At 45.7% G+C, this 19,156-nt stretch overlaps 1 protein-coding gene across 1 annotated transcript in view; it reads left to right on the top strand.

The window, feature by feature from the left end:
* The first annotated feature begins 1,269 nt into the window (after nt 1–1,269).
* The window catches only part of SMAD2 (SMAD family member 2), a 90,284-nt gene continuing 72,397 nt past the window's right edge, over nt 1,270–19,156 (top strand). The window contains exon 1 of the mRNA XM_039544507.1: nt 1,270–1,531. The gene's annotated coding sequence lies outside the window, so the exon portion shown is untranslated. The remainder of the gene's footprint in view (nt 1,532–19,156) is intronic.

The raw sequence follows: 19,156 nt of genomic DNA, 5'->3' as shown, positions 1-19,156 counted from the left end.
AACTAAGAGTATTTGAGATCAGCCTGTGTGGGGAGATATTGCCTTTTTGTCCAGCATTGCAGAAGGTCAGAATTTGATTTAATACATTTATCTTTCAAGACAGCAAGGCTCATTCTCAACTGTGTTATATTTGGGTCTATGGGGGGACCATATACATCGGGGCATTGCTAATTAGCTGCAGAGCCTTTCACCTGTAAGTCCCTAGTGTAAATCCTGCCCAGCTCAACACAGATTACATTTTATTGTTCCCATTTAATGGATCTCATGCAATTTAACAAGATTCAGAAAGAGACTGGATGCTTCCCTGGATATCAAGAACAGCCAGGCTTATCAAAATAAATGATAAGAAATTTGGAAAGCAGGATGAGGAGGGAGTCAGATTATTCCACATCTGCCAAGAATGGGAGTTTTACACCTTAAGCAACAGGCTCTGGGCCGTGTCAGGGACAAGATGGACTTGGGGTCTGATCCACCGTAGCGATGCCAGTGCTCCTAGGTGGTCAGGAGATGAGATGAGTTGGCTGAGTCCTGGTTCCATCTCTGATGGCACAAACTGGCCCCCGCCCTGTTGGGCACGTGCACGTCCCATCGTAGCATGGTGGCCTCCCCATTGGTAATGTATTTCCCAACTCGCCCCCACGCCGTTCGCAGGGCTAGGGCTGCCCGTCGAAGGGGGTCGTGTAGCATCTGACCGGCGGGGCAGGCCCCCATCCCGACACTTGCTGTGTGAGGTAGTGGGTGCCACAGGTGCGCGTGGGGGAGTTTGGAAAGCACAAGACACAGCCCCCCCTCATTGAATCGGGGGGTGGGGAGGGACTAACACTTTGGGGCCCATGCTGGGGGAGGCCTGACTCCTGGCTTTTAACTCGTGCAGTGCCCAACACCGCGAGCCCCCCCCCCCCATCACTTTTAACCCTTGAGCGGCCACGGTGTGTGTGGGGGGGGGCGTGGCTGGGAGCCGCGCTTCCCTCTCGGTGGCGGGTTGTGGGGGGAGGGGTATCAGAGGGCGCCGACCCGGCTGTGGGACTTGAGTACTGACGGGGGGGTGGGGAAACTATTTCTCTCTGCTGGAATCCGCTGCCGCGCGGAAGGTTACTAGCTCGTAATGCGAACGCCCCGACCGCTTGGCGGAAGGATCAGCGCTCTGACTCAAACTCGGTTATTCGCTCTCCTTTCTGCGCAACCTCCCCCCGGGCGGGGAGTGACACAATTGTAGGCCAATCAGCGAGTGCCGTTCCCGTCACGCTGATCGCGCACTCCGCCCGGAGGTCTCCATCACGACGTTTCTCGCCGCCTTTCGCCGATTGGGCTTAAGGCCCGCCAATCGCTCAACTGGGCGGGACGTAGCCGCTCTCGTCCATCCGCCGCCCGCTCTTCCGACAACTGACTTAAGGCAGAGCCAACCTACGGGGTCGCTGCGTGCGCCTCGTCGCCTTCATTAACCAATGGCGCGGGGAGTGGGCGGCGGCAAAGAGGAAGCCACTAGCCAGCGAGAGAGGCAGCGGTAGCGGCGCAGCTAGGCGAGGAAGAGGTTGGTCTCTGGCCGGCTCTGGCGTTGGCCAGGCCGGGGCGGGGGGTGGCCTCGCCAGTCAAGGCGCGGATGCTGACCGGTGGCCCTTGCATGTGTGGGGGGGCTCGGACCCGGAGCTGGGCATGGCAGCGCCCCCCCTTTGTTGTGGTGGGAGGAGGCGGCGGCGGCTGCTGTGGGGTTGGGGGGGGAGAGGCTCGGGTTGGGGGGGGGCTGAGGCTGGCGGGGAGTGTGTGTGTGGGGGGCCAGGCTCCTTACACTGGGCCCGGTTCTCTTTTTGCCTCCCCCTGTCCCCAGTACGGTGAGCAGTTGGGCCCTGTTCCCAGGAGATAAACATGGGGGTGCGCCTGTCTCTCGGGGACAGTATGATTTGTGCGGGGCTGGGGTTGCAGGTCAGTATCACTTAGCCACTTTCCTCCTCCCCCAAAAGCCTTGGGAAAAACTCTAGCTCAGACTTTGCTAAACAAAGATCTTTACACAGATTAAATGTGGAAAGTTACAGCCGCAGAAGCCAACGTTGTATAAAATTGTGAGCGATCTGAAAATAAAACTGGGGGGATGGAAAGTGACTTTCAGCCTTAACTCCAGTGGGTGTTACCTAGGGGTTGACCCTCTCTCCCCTGTTTGTAGGCAGTGAATGCTCATCCTCTTCACTTAGATGTAAGCAAACGTCTGTGAAGTATATAATCTCATACACAAATAAGCACATCATACCCAGTTGGTGCTATAATTGATGTACTGTAATTGCAAGTAGTGGTCATTTTAGCAATTTTGCAAAATTCCCACTTGTAGCACTATGTATATGTGTGAGGGGGGAAAAATAGCTAAGTAAAATCATTAGTTTATACCCTGTATAAAAGATGGTTTGGTAAGAAGACTTTCTTACAAGGCTGTTTGAAAGTTGAGTTTGGGATTCAATTTCAAATCTAAATTCACTCTTGTTTGTTTGTTTTTTGTACTCTCCTGCTTCACAAACCAAGCTTACAGCTTTTAGGAAAACATCCTTGACAATTACAATATGGAAGTTTAGTTAAGATCTATTCCAGATACAAACATCTACGAGACAAATACTGTTTGTATACTGTGGGTGACTGGAAACATTTTCTTAAAGTATATCTTATGTGAGTGCTGAGATGTACATATCTCTGATGCAGTGTTTTAAAGCTATAATAAGCAGCTCCTGAGTGTATAGAAAATAATGAAGATATGGTCGTATCAAGAAGCTTACAGTGAAATAAGCCATTTAAATTATTGCATTTGATCAGAGAGGGTGTCTTTAAAAAAATAAAATCTTAAGCGACCTTCTCTTATCTAACAAATGGCTGCAGTAAGGACAGTTTTATATACTTCCAATTGTTTACAATTGGCTAACTGTTTAATTGTGGGGTGATCACAGTGTGTCAGATTTAGCAAAATGCAAACTTAAAAAGTGTGTCTTTAAAAAATATATATATTTTTTATATATATAAAAATATGTGGCCACTCATTTTTCACCCCAAACTGATCAGGTTCCTGTAGCTGAGAGAAAGGGGCCCTTTCAATCAGATAAGATTCCTGTTTTAAATGATTTTGAGACTTTCCTTCATAGATATTTTTGTTCCCTATCTGGCATTAGAAAAAAGAGGATTATATTTTGCTCTTCAGGGGTTAATTCTTCCACAGAATTATTAACTGTCTTCCAAGAATCAAGGGAGGTAAAAATCAGTTTGATATATTACTCTAGTTATAGCCTTAAATTGCTAGGATTGCTGTTGTGATGTTAACTTTATCATGAGGTTAACTCTATAGTAAGAGAGTGTAGAAGTGAAGTTCTTGGCAACCCCCACCCCAAACCAATTTATAGTGCACACTCCTACCCCTCTCCCCCCCCCCAAAGAAAAGTAAAGGTGTAATATGGTATTAACCCTCAATGAGACTCAATTCTTAAAAAATAATTTGATTATTTAAACCCAATTGTAGGCATTTCAAATTGATGTTTAACAATGTATTGGAAGATGTGGTAGCTTACCACTGCACTGGATTTCCTTTTTGAAGCCCCATACAGTTCAGACTCAGAAGTGCAGATTAGCAAAAATAGTGTGCAGAATTTCAGAGTTCTTTTGATAGTGAAGACTAGAATTGTGGATATTCTATGTAGTGTCAAACTTACAGTAGGAATAATCAACTCTAATGAGGTTTAGAAGGTCAAATGGTAATTAAAAAGACTTGCACTTTGTAAGGGTTTAGTTCCTGTCTAAATTGACCTCTTTCTCTTTTCTCTCCCCTTACCTCTCCCCCGCCCACATCTTGTTGATTTTAATTTGTTCATACAATGAGAATTTCCAAACTAAAAGCCCTCCTGGATCCTTCTCAATCCTCTTATGTCAACTTGATCTTTCCAAAGTGCTGAGCACCTGTAGTTACCATTGAGTTTAATTGGGGCCTGTGAAGACTCAGTATGCTGAAAGCTTGAGTGATGTAAACTCTTCCCATCCCCCTGCCCCCCCCCCCCCCCCAAAAAAAAAAGGCTTAGGAGAACCAACCTTGCAACATGTCTGAAGGGTGAGGAATTGGAGAGGGAGAAGAGAGTTCCAGATTCTGTCTCAAAGAACAGTACATGATGAAACTTTAGTTATTGTAAAAGTATTTTAGGTTTTCAGATGTATTAATATTGTGTTAATGGGCTGCGTATGTAAATTCTCTGTAATTGAAAGCATCCATTTATGAGACTGACTTACAAAGTGAGCTGTGAATTCCAAATTGGATGTAATGACTTTTTTATCATAAAGCCACAAACTGCTTGTGAATTGTGAGACGCAAACAATACCTAAGATTACTTTGCCAAAATATTTGTAACTGTTAATTTGTTAAACTGAATTGCTGCAGGTCATGCGATGGGATTAGTGGTTTTTTGTAGTAGAACAGAGGGTACAGACAGTCCTGTGTTCAGTACTATCTGGGCTAGAAGAAATTGAGGGAGTGCAGGTAATTCTGAAAGCTGAAAACAACTGGTTTCTTTGAAATGTCACTGTAAAAAGTGCACTACATAGGCTAAGGTTTCATTCCTCTTGACATTTTACTATGGTTTATGGATAACTGACAATAGCACTAATTATACTGTGCACAACAAGAGAGCAGTTAAGGGAGTGATTTCTTGCTATCTGAGCGGCTTCAGTTGGAACTTCTGTTTCATCAACAGATCTCAACTATCTATAAATAATGACTGAAGACTCAGTCACTTCAGGACAGTGTGTGTGTGTGTTGATGGGGGGAACTTGTTCACTTTTATAAGATAAACCATAAGCGTCATTATTTTATCTGTTTGATCCTTCTGTTACTGCATTTTGTTGGCAGACTTTGCTTGACTTGCATGAAGAACTAGGTAGGGTTCTTTTTGGTATTACAGTCTGCATTGAGGGGGATTTCAGTGACTCCTGCCTACTAGTTGTCAGCATTCTACTGGTTTATATTTTATAGTAGAATATTTATATATTTTATCATTTATATAGCTTAGCAGACTTTTCTTCACTCTTGATTTCTTTTGTTGTTAACTCTTGTTACTTCTAGTGGCCATTTTAAACACCATTCTCTGATAAATGTGCACATCAGTGCATTTTTAGTATCAAACTGAGATTTGAATAGAATGCATAAAAGCCTCCATGAAACAGGCAGAGCAAATATGAAAAATACTTGCATAATTGCCATAACATTTGGAACCATAACTCTGCTTCTGCTGAAGTGTGGAGACGCACGCGCACACAACATTTCAGCAGAAGCAGAGTTATGGTTTCAAATGTGCACGCATGCTCTCTCTCTTTATTTAGCTTTGATAGCAAACAATGTAATTCCGAAAAACTTGCTTAGAGTATTGGGTATACATGCAGTGAGTAACTTAAAACAGATGAAGTGATGAATTAAGTGAAGTGTAATATTTGCTCTCTTTATAACTTTACCTAGGTTGCTAAAATACTTCTGCTCTGTTAGTCATATTACTAAGGGTATGTGTATACTTAATGCTGCTACTGCACCACTACAGTGTAGATTCTGCCTACTCCAATGCAAGGAGCTCTCCTGCTGGTGTAGGTAATCCAGCTCCCTGAGAGGTGGAAGTTAGGTCAATGGAAGAATTCTTCCATCAGCCTAGTGTTCTCTACACAGGGATTTAGGTTGGCTTAACAGTGCTGCTCAGATTTTTCACACCCCTGACCAATGTAGTTAAACAACCTAATTTTATAATGTAGACCAGGCCTAAGATCACTAAAAGTGACTCTTCTCCTTTCTCTTGCCTCCAATTTTTAATACCACACAAAAATGGTCATTTCTATCAATACATTAAAATTCCTAATAGTTAACCCCGTCTTTCAACTCTAACTCCCCAGAAGAGCTGACAATATAGCTAATAAAACAACAAAGGAAAAAAGTTAGGCTCATGTCTCTAATACTTTAACTTGTAATAGCCCGTAGTATTTGAAAGAAAAGATTTGGCTTCTAAAAACATTCATGATTCATGGTAGGCACTTGAGTTTCTCATAATACCTTCATTCTAAGTATATTAAGCTTTATAAGACTTTTTCTCATTTGTTTCATGAAATGAGTGATAGGAAAAACAGGCTGTCTTGCTTCTTAAAAAAAAGCAATGACGTGGCAATGGTGGCTCTTAAAGTCATCACTCTATGCAGAGTTCTAACTTTCAATCACTTTAAGGCTTCAGAGGCATGTACATAGTGTCATGGGTCTACCCTCACTTGAAGCTGGGGGGTTTCAAAGTGAGGACCAGCATGTCTTCCCCCACCCCAAAATCCTTAGGGTAGGTCTCCTTCAGGCTGCCACCACTCGGTCGATTACGTGGGCCGAGACACCCCTATATTCCCCCTCCCACTCCCCTTTCCAGAGACGTTCCCTGGGGAAATACAGATCCACTCATCGGAGGGAAACCTCCCCCCCTCTCTCTCTCCTAGCCACTGGAAAGAGATACCTGATTCAACTGTTTGAATCAAACCCAGGAGGAACCCTCTCCCCCCTCCCTTCTCTGCCCGGAGATAAGCCTGTCTCACCACCGAGAGAGTGTCTTCGCCCCTCCCCCTATCCACAGTGGAAGGGATTTAATCAAGTCTTTATAGAAAGAATTTATTAAAAGAAAAACAAGAAAATACAGAATCTCTATGAGCCCAAGCTGGCCACTCATAGGGTATAACCTTGCTAAGTTCTGGAGAGAATCCTCTCTCTTTCTCAGTACAACAACACAGCAGAATAAGAATAATCAATAACAAACACACAGAATTGCAAGCATAGGATTATTAGGTGAGGACACAACGTATCTTTCTAATACTCACTATCTTGACTAGAAGAACTTAGTTCAGAAAGGTGGAAACTTGTAGACTTGATTAAAACATCTGGACTCTTGTAACTCCAGACGGCTAAAGACAAAGACCCCCCCAAACAGAGGGAAAAGTTCCTCCTAGGAGTTTCAAATTCTCTTCCCTGATTGGTCCTCAGGTCAGGTGCCCACCAGGTATTATACTTTAACCCTTTACTAACTATTCATGACACGCCCCAAATCGTCACAGTGGGATCCACTGGCGCGATTTCCTCCTAGAACTGTAAAACAACCAGAGTAATAAAACACATGCACTATTACATCGACTACTAAGCATGAAAACATTTTAAGAAAAGTTTTTAGCCACTTGATTCTGGGAAACTTTCACGAGAGTGCATCAGCAACTTTGTTGGAAGCTCCTGAAATGTGTTGAATGTCAAAGTCAAAGTCTTGGAGAGCTAAGCTCCAGCGGAGAAGTTTCTTGTTGTTTCCCTTGTTGGTGTGAAGCCACTTTAGCGCAGCATGGTCAGTTTGTAGCTGGAACTGCCGCCCCAAACGTATGGGCGTAGCTTTTCCAGGGCATATACAATGGCGTAACATTCTTTTTCACTGATGGACCAGTGGCTTTCCCTCTCAGACAGTTTCTTGCTGAGAAATACGACAGGATGGAAGTTGTGATCCGGTCCTTCCTGCATGAGTACCGCTCCTACCCCACGTTCAGATGCATCGGTGGTAACTAGGAAGGGTTTGTCAAAGTCTGGGGCCCTTAAGACAGGGTCCGACATGAGTATCGCCTTAAGCTGGGTAAAGGCTTTCTGACACTCATCAGTCCACTTAACTGCATTTGGCTGGGTTTTCCTGGTCAGATCAGTTAGTGGGGCAGCGATTTGGCTGTAGTGTGGTACAAATCGCCTGTAATATCCGGCCAAACCTAAGAAGGATTGGACCTGCTTCTTTGACCTTGGGACAGGCCACTGTTGGATAGCCTCAACCTTGGCCTGTAGGGGGTTGATGGTTCCTTGACCCACCTGGTGTCCTAGGTAAGTCACTCTGTTTTGGCCTATTTGACACTTTTTGGCCTTGACAGTAAGTCCTGCCTGCTTGATGCGCTCAAAAACCATTTTCAAATGTTCTAGGTGTTCGGGCCATGAATCAGAAAAAATGGCCACATCATCGAGGTATGCAACTGCACAGTCTCCCAATCCCGCTAGTAGACCATCCACCAGCCTTTGGAAGGTGGCAGGTGCATTCCGTAATCCGAATGGAAGCACATTAAACTCATACACCCCTGCATGGGTGATGAAGGCAGATTTTTCCCTGGCGGGTTCATCTAGTGGTACTTGCCAGTACCCCTTGGTTAAGTCAATGGTAGAGATGAACTGGGCACGTCCCAACTTTTCCAATAGCTCATCAGTGCGTGGCATTGGATAGTTGTCTGGACGAGTTACAGCATTTAGCTTACGGTAGTCCACGCAAAAGCGTATTTCCCCATCTGGTTTGGGAACCAGAACCACTGGAGATGCCCATGCACTGGTAGAAGGGCGGATGATACCCATCTCCAACATGTTGTCAATCTCCTGTTTAATAGCAACTTTGGCATGAGGTGACACCCGGTAGGGTGGGTCCTAATCGGGTGAGCATGACCTGTGTCAATGGAGTGGCAGGTTTGCTCAGTCCGTCCTGGGTTGGCTGAGAACAAGGGCGCGAAGAGAGTGCACAGCTCCTTGATCTGTTGCCGCTGCAGACGTTGCAGGGTTGAGGAGAGGGTCACCTCTTCCACACCACCATTTCTTTTACCTTCGTAGTAGACACCTTCAGGCCACTCGGTGTCATCTCCTTCCTGAACTGTAAAGTGACAGACCTGTAATTCTCTGGGATAAAAGGGCTTTAGAGAGTTAACATGAAACACTTTAGGCTTTAAAGAGGAATCAGGGAATGTTATGAGGTAGTTAACAGCTCCCAGGCGCTCCTGGACCACGTATGGTCCTTCCCAGGATGCTTCCATCTTATGGGCCTGTTGCGCCTTCAAGACCATGACCTGGTCTCCTACCTTGAAGGAACGCTCTCTGGTGTGTCTATCATACCAGACCTTTTGCTCCGCTTGAGCATCCTTTAAGCTCTCTCGAGCAAGGGCCCAAGAGTCTCGGAGGGTGTTTTGAAGGTTGTTTACAAAGTCCAGAATGTTAGTCCCTGGGGAAGGTGTAAACCCCTCCCATTGCTGCTTTACCAGCTGTAATGGCCCCTTAACCTCATGGCCATACACCAGCTCGAATGGTGAGAATCCTAAACTGGGATGTGGAACAGCCCTGTAGGCAAACAGCAACTGTTGTAACACTAGATCCCAATTATTGGAGTGTTCATTGACGAATTTGCGGATCATGGCCCCCAAAGTTCCATTGAACCTTTCCACTAGGCCATTAGTTTGGTGATGGTACGGGGTGGCAACCAAGTGATGCACCCCATGAGTTTCCCACAGGTCTTTCATGGTCCCTGATAGGAAATTTGTTCCCGAATCTGTAAGAATTTCAGAGGGCCAACCCACCCTGGTAAAAATGTCAGTTAAGGCCTGGCACACAGTGTTAGCCCTGGTGTTGCCTAGAGCTACTGCTTCCGGCCATCTGGTAGCAAAGTCCACAAAAGTCAGTATGTACTGCTTTCCTCTGGGGGTCTTTTTTGGGAAAGGACCCATAATATCCACAGCTACTCGCTGAAATGGGACCTCAATTATGGGAAGTGGCTGGAGAGGGGCCTTGACCTGGTCTTGAGGTTTCCCTACCTTTTGGCATACCTCACAAGACCGGACATACTTGGCAATGTCCTTGCCCATCCCCTCCCAGTCGAAGGACCTTCCCAACCTGTCTTTGCTTCGGTTCACCCCAGCATGGCCACTGGGATGATCATGGGCTAAGCTTAAGAGCTTTTCCCGGTACTTCGTCGGAACTAGCAACCGTTTTTGAGGATGCCAGCCCTCCTGGTGTCCACCATAAAGACTTTCCTTGTATAAAAGTCCTTGGTCCACCACAAACCGGGATCGGTTAGTGGAGCTGAGAGGCGGTGGGTTGCTGCGTGCCGCCGCCCATGCTTTCTTGAGGCTGTCATCGGCTTCCTGCTCTGCTTGGAACTGTTCCCTTGAGGCGGGAGACACCAGTTCCTGTGGAAGCGATGTAGGTGATGAGGTTGTTTCCGTTGACTGTGAACCGCGCCCCGCTGGTGCACAAAGTGTCATTTCAGGCTCCGGCTGAGCCTCTTGGGTAGGGTTGTCTGCTGCTTCTGCCAGTTTTGGCCCGTTGTCGCCCTCCGGCGGTGGAGTTGTAAGCGCTGGCGTCGGTGCTGGCGCTGGTACTGCCGCTGGTTGCTCTTCCAGTTCCGGTTCTGGGACTGGATGTAGTATGGCTGCTGTAGGTGTTGTCATGGGATCCGGTTCCACCACCTCTGTCTGGGTCCCTGTTAACACAGACGGGGTCTTGGTGGATGGCTCAGGGACAGGGATGGCTGCAGCAGCTCGTCTGGCTTGGCTGCGTGTAACCACTCCCTCTGTTTCTGGCGGCTCAACGTGATGGGCTAAGTGGTTGCCCAGAATCATGGGGACAGAATAATTGTCATAGACAGCAAAAGTCCACGTCCCTGACCAGCCCTTGTACTGGACAGGTAACTGCGCGGAAGGTAATGTCACAGGTTTTGACATGAAGGGTCGAACAGTCACTGTGCTTTTCGGGTTGATGAATTTGGGGTCCACGAAGGTTCGGTGGATAGCTGACATATGTGCTGCAGTGTCTCTCCATGCGATAACTTCCTTTCCGTCCACTCTCAAAGTTTCCCTAAAGCATACGGGTATTTGAGATATATCTAATTCCGGGTTTCCTTGGTGTGCAGGTGCAAGGAGTTGGACCCGGTTCAGGTTCTTCGGGCATTTGGCTTTGATATGCCCCAGTTCATTGCATCCAAAACATCGCCCACTTGATGGGTCACGGGGTTGTGTTGGTTTACTGGAAACTGGTGAGGTAGAAGAAGAAGTAGGGTGTGACTGTGCTTGGGTTGTAGGTGTGGGCTTGATTGGCCCTCGATGGTAAGGTTTAGTCTCGGTGGCTACCTTGTGTGATCCGCTCCCTTTGGCCGTAGCTTTCGTGTTGTCTACCGATGCCATCCATCTGGCTCCAATCTCCCCTGCCTCAGTGAGAGATTTTGGTTTACCATCTTGTATGTAGCGTCTAATGTTCTCCGGAACACCATCCAAGAACTGCTCCATCATCATCAGGAGGGTTAGCTCGTCCATGGTTTGAACATTGGCTCCTGCTAACCAGGAAGAAAAATGCTTTTCAATGTAGGAGGCGTGTTTTGGAAATGACTCCTCCGGTGTCCATTTCTGGTTTCTGAAACGCTGACGGGCGTGATCAGGGGTGATGCCCATTCTGAGTCTGGCCTTGGTTAGGAATAGTTGAAAGTCGTTCATTTGGCCCAGAGGCATTTCAGCTGCCACCAGGGATAATTGTCCGCTGAGCTGTGACCTCAGCTCCAGCATGTATTGATCTTTAGGAAGATGGTATCCAATACAGGCCCTCTCAAAGTTTTCTAAAAAGGCCTCAACATCATCCCCTGCCCTGTAGGCGGGAAATTTTCTCCGAGAAGGTTGATCAGTAGGTTGAAGAGGGATTGGATTGGGTGGAGTTTGCTGTTTAGCTTTTTCTAATTCCAAAGCCTGTGTCTGGATTCGTAGCTCTAACTCTTTGGTTGCCCGGTCAGCCTCTTTGGCTGCCATTGCCCGCCTGTGTTCTGCCTCTTTGGCTTTCTGGTTAGCTTCTAGTTTTTCCATCTCTCTCTGATGGGCAGCTTCCTCCTTCTCTTTTTGTGCCTGTAGGATTTTTAAATTTACTTGAGCAATTTCCAGTTCGGTCTTTGAGTCAGTCATGTCTGTGCCTTCAGGTGCTGGCCACACCCCTCTGCAGTCAGTGAACTGTTTGTGTTGCTTGACAGTCCCTACCCCTGCCTATGATAACTTGAGTAAAGAAAGAGAAATCAATCCTTTGTATAGCAAATTGTGGTTTGTGTAATGTTACTGGTTTGTACTGAGAAAGAGGGAAAGAGTAAAAAAAAATATTCTCTGTCCCACTCTGCTCTGAGTAGCTGTACTCAGCAGCCCAGCTGAAAGGCTGCTGCTAACAATACCCCTGAGAAAAATCTGGTCTATTTCCTCAGAGATCTGTGTTCTCAACACAGGGAGAAAAAAAAACCTGGCTGGAGGGTTTATCTCTCCCCCCCCAAACCTGTTTTTCCTGTTGGATGGGAATGTACTTTGTTGAGCACTTCCCCCCACCTCAGGAATCCTGAGTGATATCTCCTCTCACAATGGACGAAAACAGCACTCCACAGGGGCTTTGTAACAGAAAGCCCTGGAAGAAACTGAAAATCTTCTAACCCTGAACCTGCTTCAAAACCACCTTTTCCTCAAGCTGCCTGTCCAAGCAACAAGAAAGAAAAGAGCTCCCTTCAGCGTAGCCCAGCTGAAAAAACTCCTTCGAACAATGGGTTCGAACTCCGCTGCCACCATGTCATGGGTCTACCCTCACTTGAAGCTGGGGGGTTTCAAAGTGAGGACCAGCATGTCTTCCCCCACCCCAAAATCCTTAGGGTAGGTCTCCTTCAGGCTGCCACCACTCGGTCGATTACGTGGGCCGAGACACCCCTATATTCCCCCTCCCACTCCCCTTTCCAGAGACGTTCCCTGGGGAAATACAGATCCACTCATCGGAGGGAAACCTCCCCCCCTCTCTCTCTCCTAGCCACTGGAAAGAGATACCTGATTCAACTGTTTGAATCAAACCCAGGAGGAACCCTCTCCCCCCTCCCTTCTCTGCCCGGAGATAAGCCTGTCTCACCACCGAGAGAGTGTCTTCGCCCCTCCCCCTATCCACAGTGGAAGGGATTTAATCAAGTCTTTATAGAAAGAATTTATTAAAAGAAAAACAAGAAAATACAGAATCTCTATGAGCCCAAGCTGGCCACTCATAGGGTATAACCTTGCTAAGTTCTGGAGAGAATCCTCTCTCTTTCTCAGTACAACAACACAGCAGAATAAGAATAATCAATAACAAACACACAGAATTGCAAGCATAGGATTATTAGGTGAGGACACAACGTATCTTTCTAATACTCACTATCTTGACTAGAAGAACTTAGTTCAGAAAGGTGGAAACTTGTAGACTTGATTAAAACATCTGGACTCTTGTAACTCCAGACGGCTAAAGACAAAGACCCCCCCAAACAGAGGGAAAAGTTCCCTCCTAGGAGTTTCAAATTCTCTTCCCTGATTGGTCCTCAGGTCAGGTGCCCACCAGGTATTATACTTTAACCCTTTACTAACTATTCATGACACATAGACACAAGCTTGCAGTGTGTCAGGTAGATGGAGATATTCATGTCTTTATGATTGGACAATAGATTAAAGTGTGACATAGCAGCAGGGTTGGGATTGACTTCTTACAGTGGTATCCTGAGGTGCCAACTAGAATCGCATGCCATGGTGCTAGGGAGTCTACAGGGATGACATTCATGCAGCCTCAAGTGGATTTGCTTTGTAGCCTTAAGCAAACTGTACAGTTGGATCATATCTTAACAGGAGATGGGGAATGTGCTTCAAGACTTTCACAGAAGCTACAAAAGTACAGTGTTTCTACTGATGAACAAGTATTTTGGGAGGCATGGTTAATGCTCCTTTGCATAAGAATGCAAAACTTACTTTTAAACAGTGGGTGTTTTAAATTGGTGGTACTTGCAGAATCACACCTTTTAAAGTTACCCTTAAGTTAAACTGTCTTAAGAGCAGGAGGGGTCTGCCTTAAGCCTCAGCAGCTGATGTGGAAGCCAAGGAGGGTCCTTGGCTCTGCCACTTGGGGCACTGGCCCATTAGCTAGCCAGATGGAGCTTGGGACCAGTTAACTGACCAGATGGAGCTTGTTGGGAGGCGAGCAGCTTTAGAGCCATTCCCCACTGCTGGCCTAATTGGCTGAAGAGCTGAAATGGGGCTGGAACTGAGTCCATTGCTCAGCAGCCTGGATTCTCCCCTTCCCCCGTCCCCTCCCCTGCAGTGGGGAGGGAAGGGTGTGAAACTGTTCCACCTGCCTAAGACATGGGGTGTGGGAGAGGGACAGGAGAGAGCTGAGGCTCTTGCTTAGTACATCAATCTGTTCTTACATGTGCAGTTGCTGTTCAGAACCTATGCAGCAGCACTAGAAGGAGGCAGGCTGAGTTTGTCCCATGTCATGAATCCAGTGTTGAATTAGATCATACCCACTTCACCTCTCCCTTATTGCATATGCTAATTAGTGTCCCAAAATTCCAGAAGTAGTGGAGAAAGATAGATGTGAATTATATGGCTCTAGGGCTCAATTGTTTTGTTTTTCTTTGGTATCCAACTATTAACATTAGATTGGTAGCCAATGTGAAGAGTGTCATCAGATTAGAGGCTCCTTTCATTTCGGTTCGTTTTCTGCAATCTAAGGTGAATGGGAAAAACTTCCATAAATTTTAAAGGCCATGTGTTCCTAGTGGAATTTAACAAAATATCTTCCATGTTTGCGATAGAAACATGGTTCTATGAACTTGGAAATCAGTGTTTTGTTTAAATGATTCTTGTTTAAGGTAAGATTGGGGGGGAAAAAAAATCAGATTCACTGTTTACTTTTTGCAAGCTTCTCACTCTTAATGCTGTATTAACATAAGATACATTGTAAACATTTTCCTTTGTTGAATGCCCTATTAAAGCCTCAGCTTTCAGAATTATGTAAGCTAACTAAAGGATTTTTAACTCGTCTTACATATATTAAGCTTCAGTTAATTACTTAAACGTGACAGTGTACTGAATTAATATTAAAGTTGACCTATGAAGGGGACAGGGGAGCTGCTCCTCCTGCCTACCTCACTGTTTCTTATTAATTGAAAGAGGCCTAAAACTTAGCATCACCTTCCAATGTTAAAAGTAGACTTTGTCTATTGTGGTCTTCTATAAAAGACTGATCATATGACATCAAAAAAAGATTTAGAGAGGCTAAGAGTCCATTTTCCTCAGATTTCACTTCTCATCTTTTTTGAACTCCACAATGAGTCTTGAGAGAGTGTTTCTGGAGGTGCTCAACACCCTTGCTTTCTTATCTAAGGGTATGTATACACTAGTACTTATTGTTGTATAGCTTTCATTACATTGTCCTAAGTGCTGGTGTAGACAATGGTATATTGGAGGGAGAACTTCTCCCACTGACATAGTTACTGCTACTCATGGGGCTGGAGTAGTTAAGTCAGCTTAGAGTGGTTACATTACACCAGTGGCTCTCAACCTTTCCAGACTACTGTACCCCATTCAGGAGTCTGATTTGTCTTGCGTACCCCTAAGTTTCACCTCACTTAAAAACTACTTGCTTACAAAAGACATAAGACAAGTGACAGCACACTATTACTGAAAAATTGCCAACTTTCTCATTTTTATCATATAATTATAAAATCATTTAGAATATAAATATTGTACTTGCATTTCAGAGTATAGTATATAGAGCAGTATAAACATATAATTGCATGACACTTTAGTAGTACTAACTTTGCTAGTGCTTTTTCTGTAGCCTATTGGAAAAACTAGACAAATATCTAGATAAGTTCATGTACCCCCTGGAAGACCTCTGCATACATCCAGGAGGATACATGCCCCTGGTTGAGAACCACTACATTAGAGAGTTTACAGTGGCACAGCTGCATTGCTTCAGCTCTGCCGCTGTAAACTCTCTAGTATAGCTGTAGCTAAAGAGTGCTCACAAACCAGATTCCTTAGAATTATAGTAAATCCTCCAATAAAACTAGGGAAGATCAGATTTTTATTTCATCTTGTGATCTGAAATTTTTCAAACCTTGTACATCATGAACAAAGTGCTTTTGTTTCTAGAACATCTCTAGTGCTACTATAAACAGATTTTCAGACATTCAAGAAGGTACAGCCTTTGTCCTCAGGATTTTAGTCTCTTGCATGTCAGCTGTAAGGGTCCCTCTTCATCTTCTATGCTTGGTTGTTGCCAGGATCACTGGCTTATCTTTAACACATGTGCAACGGTACTGCAGCAGAATGAAGTAAATTAGGGTTTAGAATAGCAAACTTGACTTCAAAATAGTGACTTAGAAGTACCACAATTATCAGCTTTTATTCTGCACTGTTAATTCATGTGTATGTCAGAAAGCAGAAATATATTTGCAGCTAGATAAAATTGGAGTTCTTTCAACTGATAAAGTTTGCGGATGACACCAAGTTGGGGGGTATTGTCAATTCGGAAGAGGATCGGGATATTCTCCAGGGAGATTTAGATGACCTTGTAAACTGGAGTATTAGTAACAGGATGAAATTCAATAGTGAGAAGTGTAAGGTTATGCATTTAGGGATGTCTAACAAGAACTTTAGTTATAAGCTGGGGACGCACCAGTTGGAAGTAACGGAGGAGAAGGACCTAGGAGTCCTGGTTGATCGCGGGATGACTATGAGTAGGCAATGTGATGTGGCCGTTAAAAAAGCTAATGCGGTCTTGGGTTGCATTAGGCGAGGTATTTCTAGTAGGGATAAGGAGGTGCTAGTCCCGTTATATAAGGCGTTTGGTGAGACCTCATTTGGAGTATTGTGTGCAGTTTTGGCCTCCCATGTTTAAGAAGGATGAATTCAAACTAGAACAGGTACAAAGAAGGGCCACTAGAATGATCCGAGGAATGGAAGGCCTTTCGTATGAAAGGAGACTTGAGGAGCTCGGTTTGTTTTCCTTAACCAAAAGAAGGATAAGAGGAGATATGATTACACTCTTTAAATATATCAGAGGGATAAATACCAGGGAAGGAGAAGAATTATTTCAGCTCAGTGCTAATGTGGACACGAGGACGAACGGATATAAACTGTCAGTCAGGAAATTCAGGCTTGAAATTAGACGAAGGTTTCTAACCATCAGGGGAGTGCAATACTGGAACAGCCTACCGAGGGAAACAGTGGGGGCAAAGGACCTCCATGACTTTAAGATTAAGCTAGATAAGTTTATGGAGGGGATGGTATGATAGGATAACGGGCTTAGTCAATAGGTCAATTAAGTGCCACACTGGTAAATAGTACAATGGGTCAATGGTATGATATAGCCTTTTCCAGAGGGTTTGGCTGGAGAGTCTTGCCCGCATGCTCGGGGTTCAGCTGACCGCCATATTTGGGGTCGGGAAGGAATTTTCCTCCAGGGAAGATTGGCAATGGCCCTGGAGGTTTTTCGCCTTCCTCCGAAGCATGGGGCAGGGGTCGCTGGCTAAGGAGTGGGTGGATCGGCTTATGTGGCCTGCATCTTGCAGGAGGTCAGACTAGATGATCATAATGGTCCCTTCTGATCTTGAATTCTATGATTCTATGAACTCCACATTTAAAGAAGGATAATTTACCTCAAGTAGGCTAACTCTCCTGGTAACCTGGTTTTACAGCACTTAGCCTAGAGGAGCGCTTGCTATTACAAATGCATGCGTAGAGTGCTAGGTCCTGCCAACACAGCAGGATGGTGGCCATACCCTTAGGTCTGGTCCAAATGGGGGTGGTAGTGTTGGATCTGAGGGTATGGCTACACTTACAAATCTGCAGTGCTGGTAGTTGCAGCGCTGGTCGTCCAGCTGTGCAGTGCCAGCGCTGGTGTGTGGCCGCATTTGCAGCACTGTTTGGAGTGATGCATTATGGGCAGCTATCCCAGCATTCAAGTGGCAGCAACGGTGCTTTTCAAAAGAGGGGGGTGGGGTGGGGCGGGGCGTAGTGTGACAGGGAGCGGGGGGAGAGAGAGTGGATTTTTGGAGCCAACACTGTGTGTTAGCTTCCTGACTTGAAAAATCAGAACATGTTCCCGATCCCTTACTCTTAACTCTTAACTGCAAACAGCCTGCATCCAACACGACTCCCTTTCTCCTCTCTGCCCCTGCTGTTTCTGTCAAGCCTACACTCACTCCCTGCCTGCCTCATTATCTCATTTGATTGTTCACAGATTGATCACAGCAAACAGGAGCTGTGTTTGTAGATAAACAGCACGGAGCTCGGAGTTCACAACAAAACAAAGAGGCTGCATAACAAAACAGAGTAATTTATAAAAGCATTCTGGGATACATCCTTATACCCTGGAGGCCAATCACAGCGCTGGTGTGTGGTCACACTTGATGACCAGCGTTGCAGCACCAGCGCTGGAATCCTTATTCCCCATGCTGAGTGAGTGAGGTGTACGGCCAGTGCTGCAGCCAGGGAGTTGCAGCGCTGGAAGTGCCCTGCAGGTGTGGCCACTTACTAATTGCAGCGCTGGTAGAGGCTTTCCAGTGCTGCAACTCGCCAGTGTAGCCATACCCAAAGTTACGCAACTTCAGCTACGTGAAAACCTGAGACAATTGACTTGAGCTCACAGGGCTCAGGCTGTGGGGCTAAAAATAGCCCTGTAGACCTTCAGGCTCAGGCTGGAGCATGGACTGTGAAACTCACCGAGGGGGAAAGGTCTCAGAGCCTGGGCTTCAGCCTGAACCCAAATGTCTACATGGCCGTCTTTTTAGCCCTGCAGCCAAAGCCCCCTAAGTCAGTTGGCCCCAGGCTCTGAGACTCAGTGCTGTGGGATTTACTTTGCTGTGTAGACATACCCTGAGACACAACAGAAATTGCAGTTTGAGACGCAATGTGCAAAGGATGTGGAGAGGAACAAAATAGTTAATGTAACTTGCTTATTCCTAATTGCCTCTGTACTTGACCAATATTAATTCAGTAATTTTATTGTGCATGTTTCAGAAGTGCATCTAGTGGCCTGATGCCTCGTTATAGGGAGTGTGTTCAATGTGTTGGGGTAGTGTCAGAATGTAGCTAGTTATGTCAGAAGAGGACAAACTTTGAGGATGTAATGGTGGGAGCAAGGGACAGACAATGGAATAAGAACAAATGAGTGGGAGATTTGGTGGAAAAGAGTTGCGGGTGGGAGGGAGGGTGAGGCAGCTTTTAGTTGCATTTCTTAGAGTGGAATAGGCAGTGTGAGGTATTATGCAAGCCATTGATTGAAGATGCAACCAACAGCATGGGAAATGGTTGCATTTTAGGTGTGGGCATAGGTGAGATTCTAGACACTTTGGAGGGAAGCTGTATGAAGCTTTTTAGACATGGGGGTAGGATGTGGAGCATGGCACTCTAAGGGGGAGAGTAGTTGAAGATGATGCCTAGATCATGAGCCAGTGACAAAGGTTGACATTAACAGTGACTGTATAGAATGAGGATATATTAAGAGGAAAAGTCAGAAGTTCCATTTTTTTAACCATATTAAGCTGACACCAGGACT

Source organism: Mauremys reevesii, linkage group 6 (genome assembly GCF_016161935.1).
Source record: "Mauremys reevesii isolate NIE-2019 linkage group 6, ASM1616193v1, whole genome shotgun sequence".
In the NCBI taxonomy this organism is placed as follows: domain Eukaryota; kingdom Metazoa; phylum Chordata; order Testudines; family Geoemydidae; genus Mauremys; species Mauremys reevesii.
Note: the sequence above shows the minus strand (reverse complement) of the source record. Positions and strands in the feature narration are given on the sequence as shown.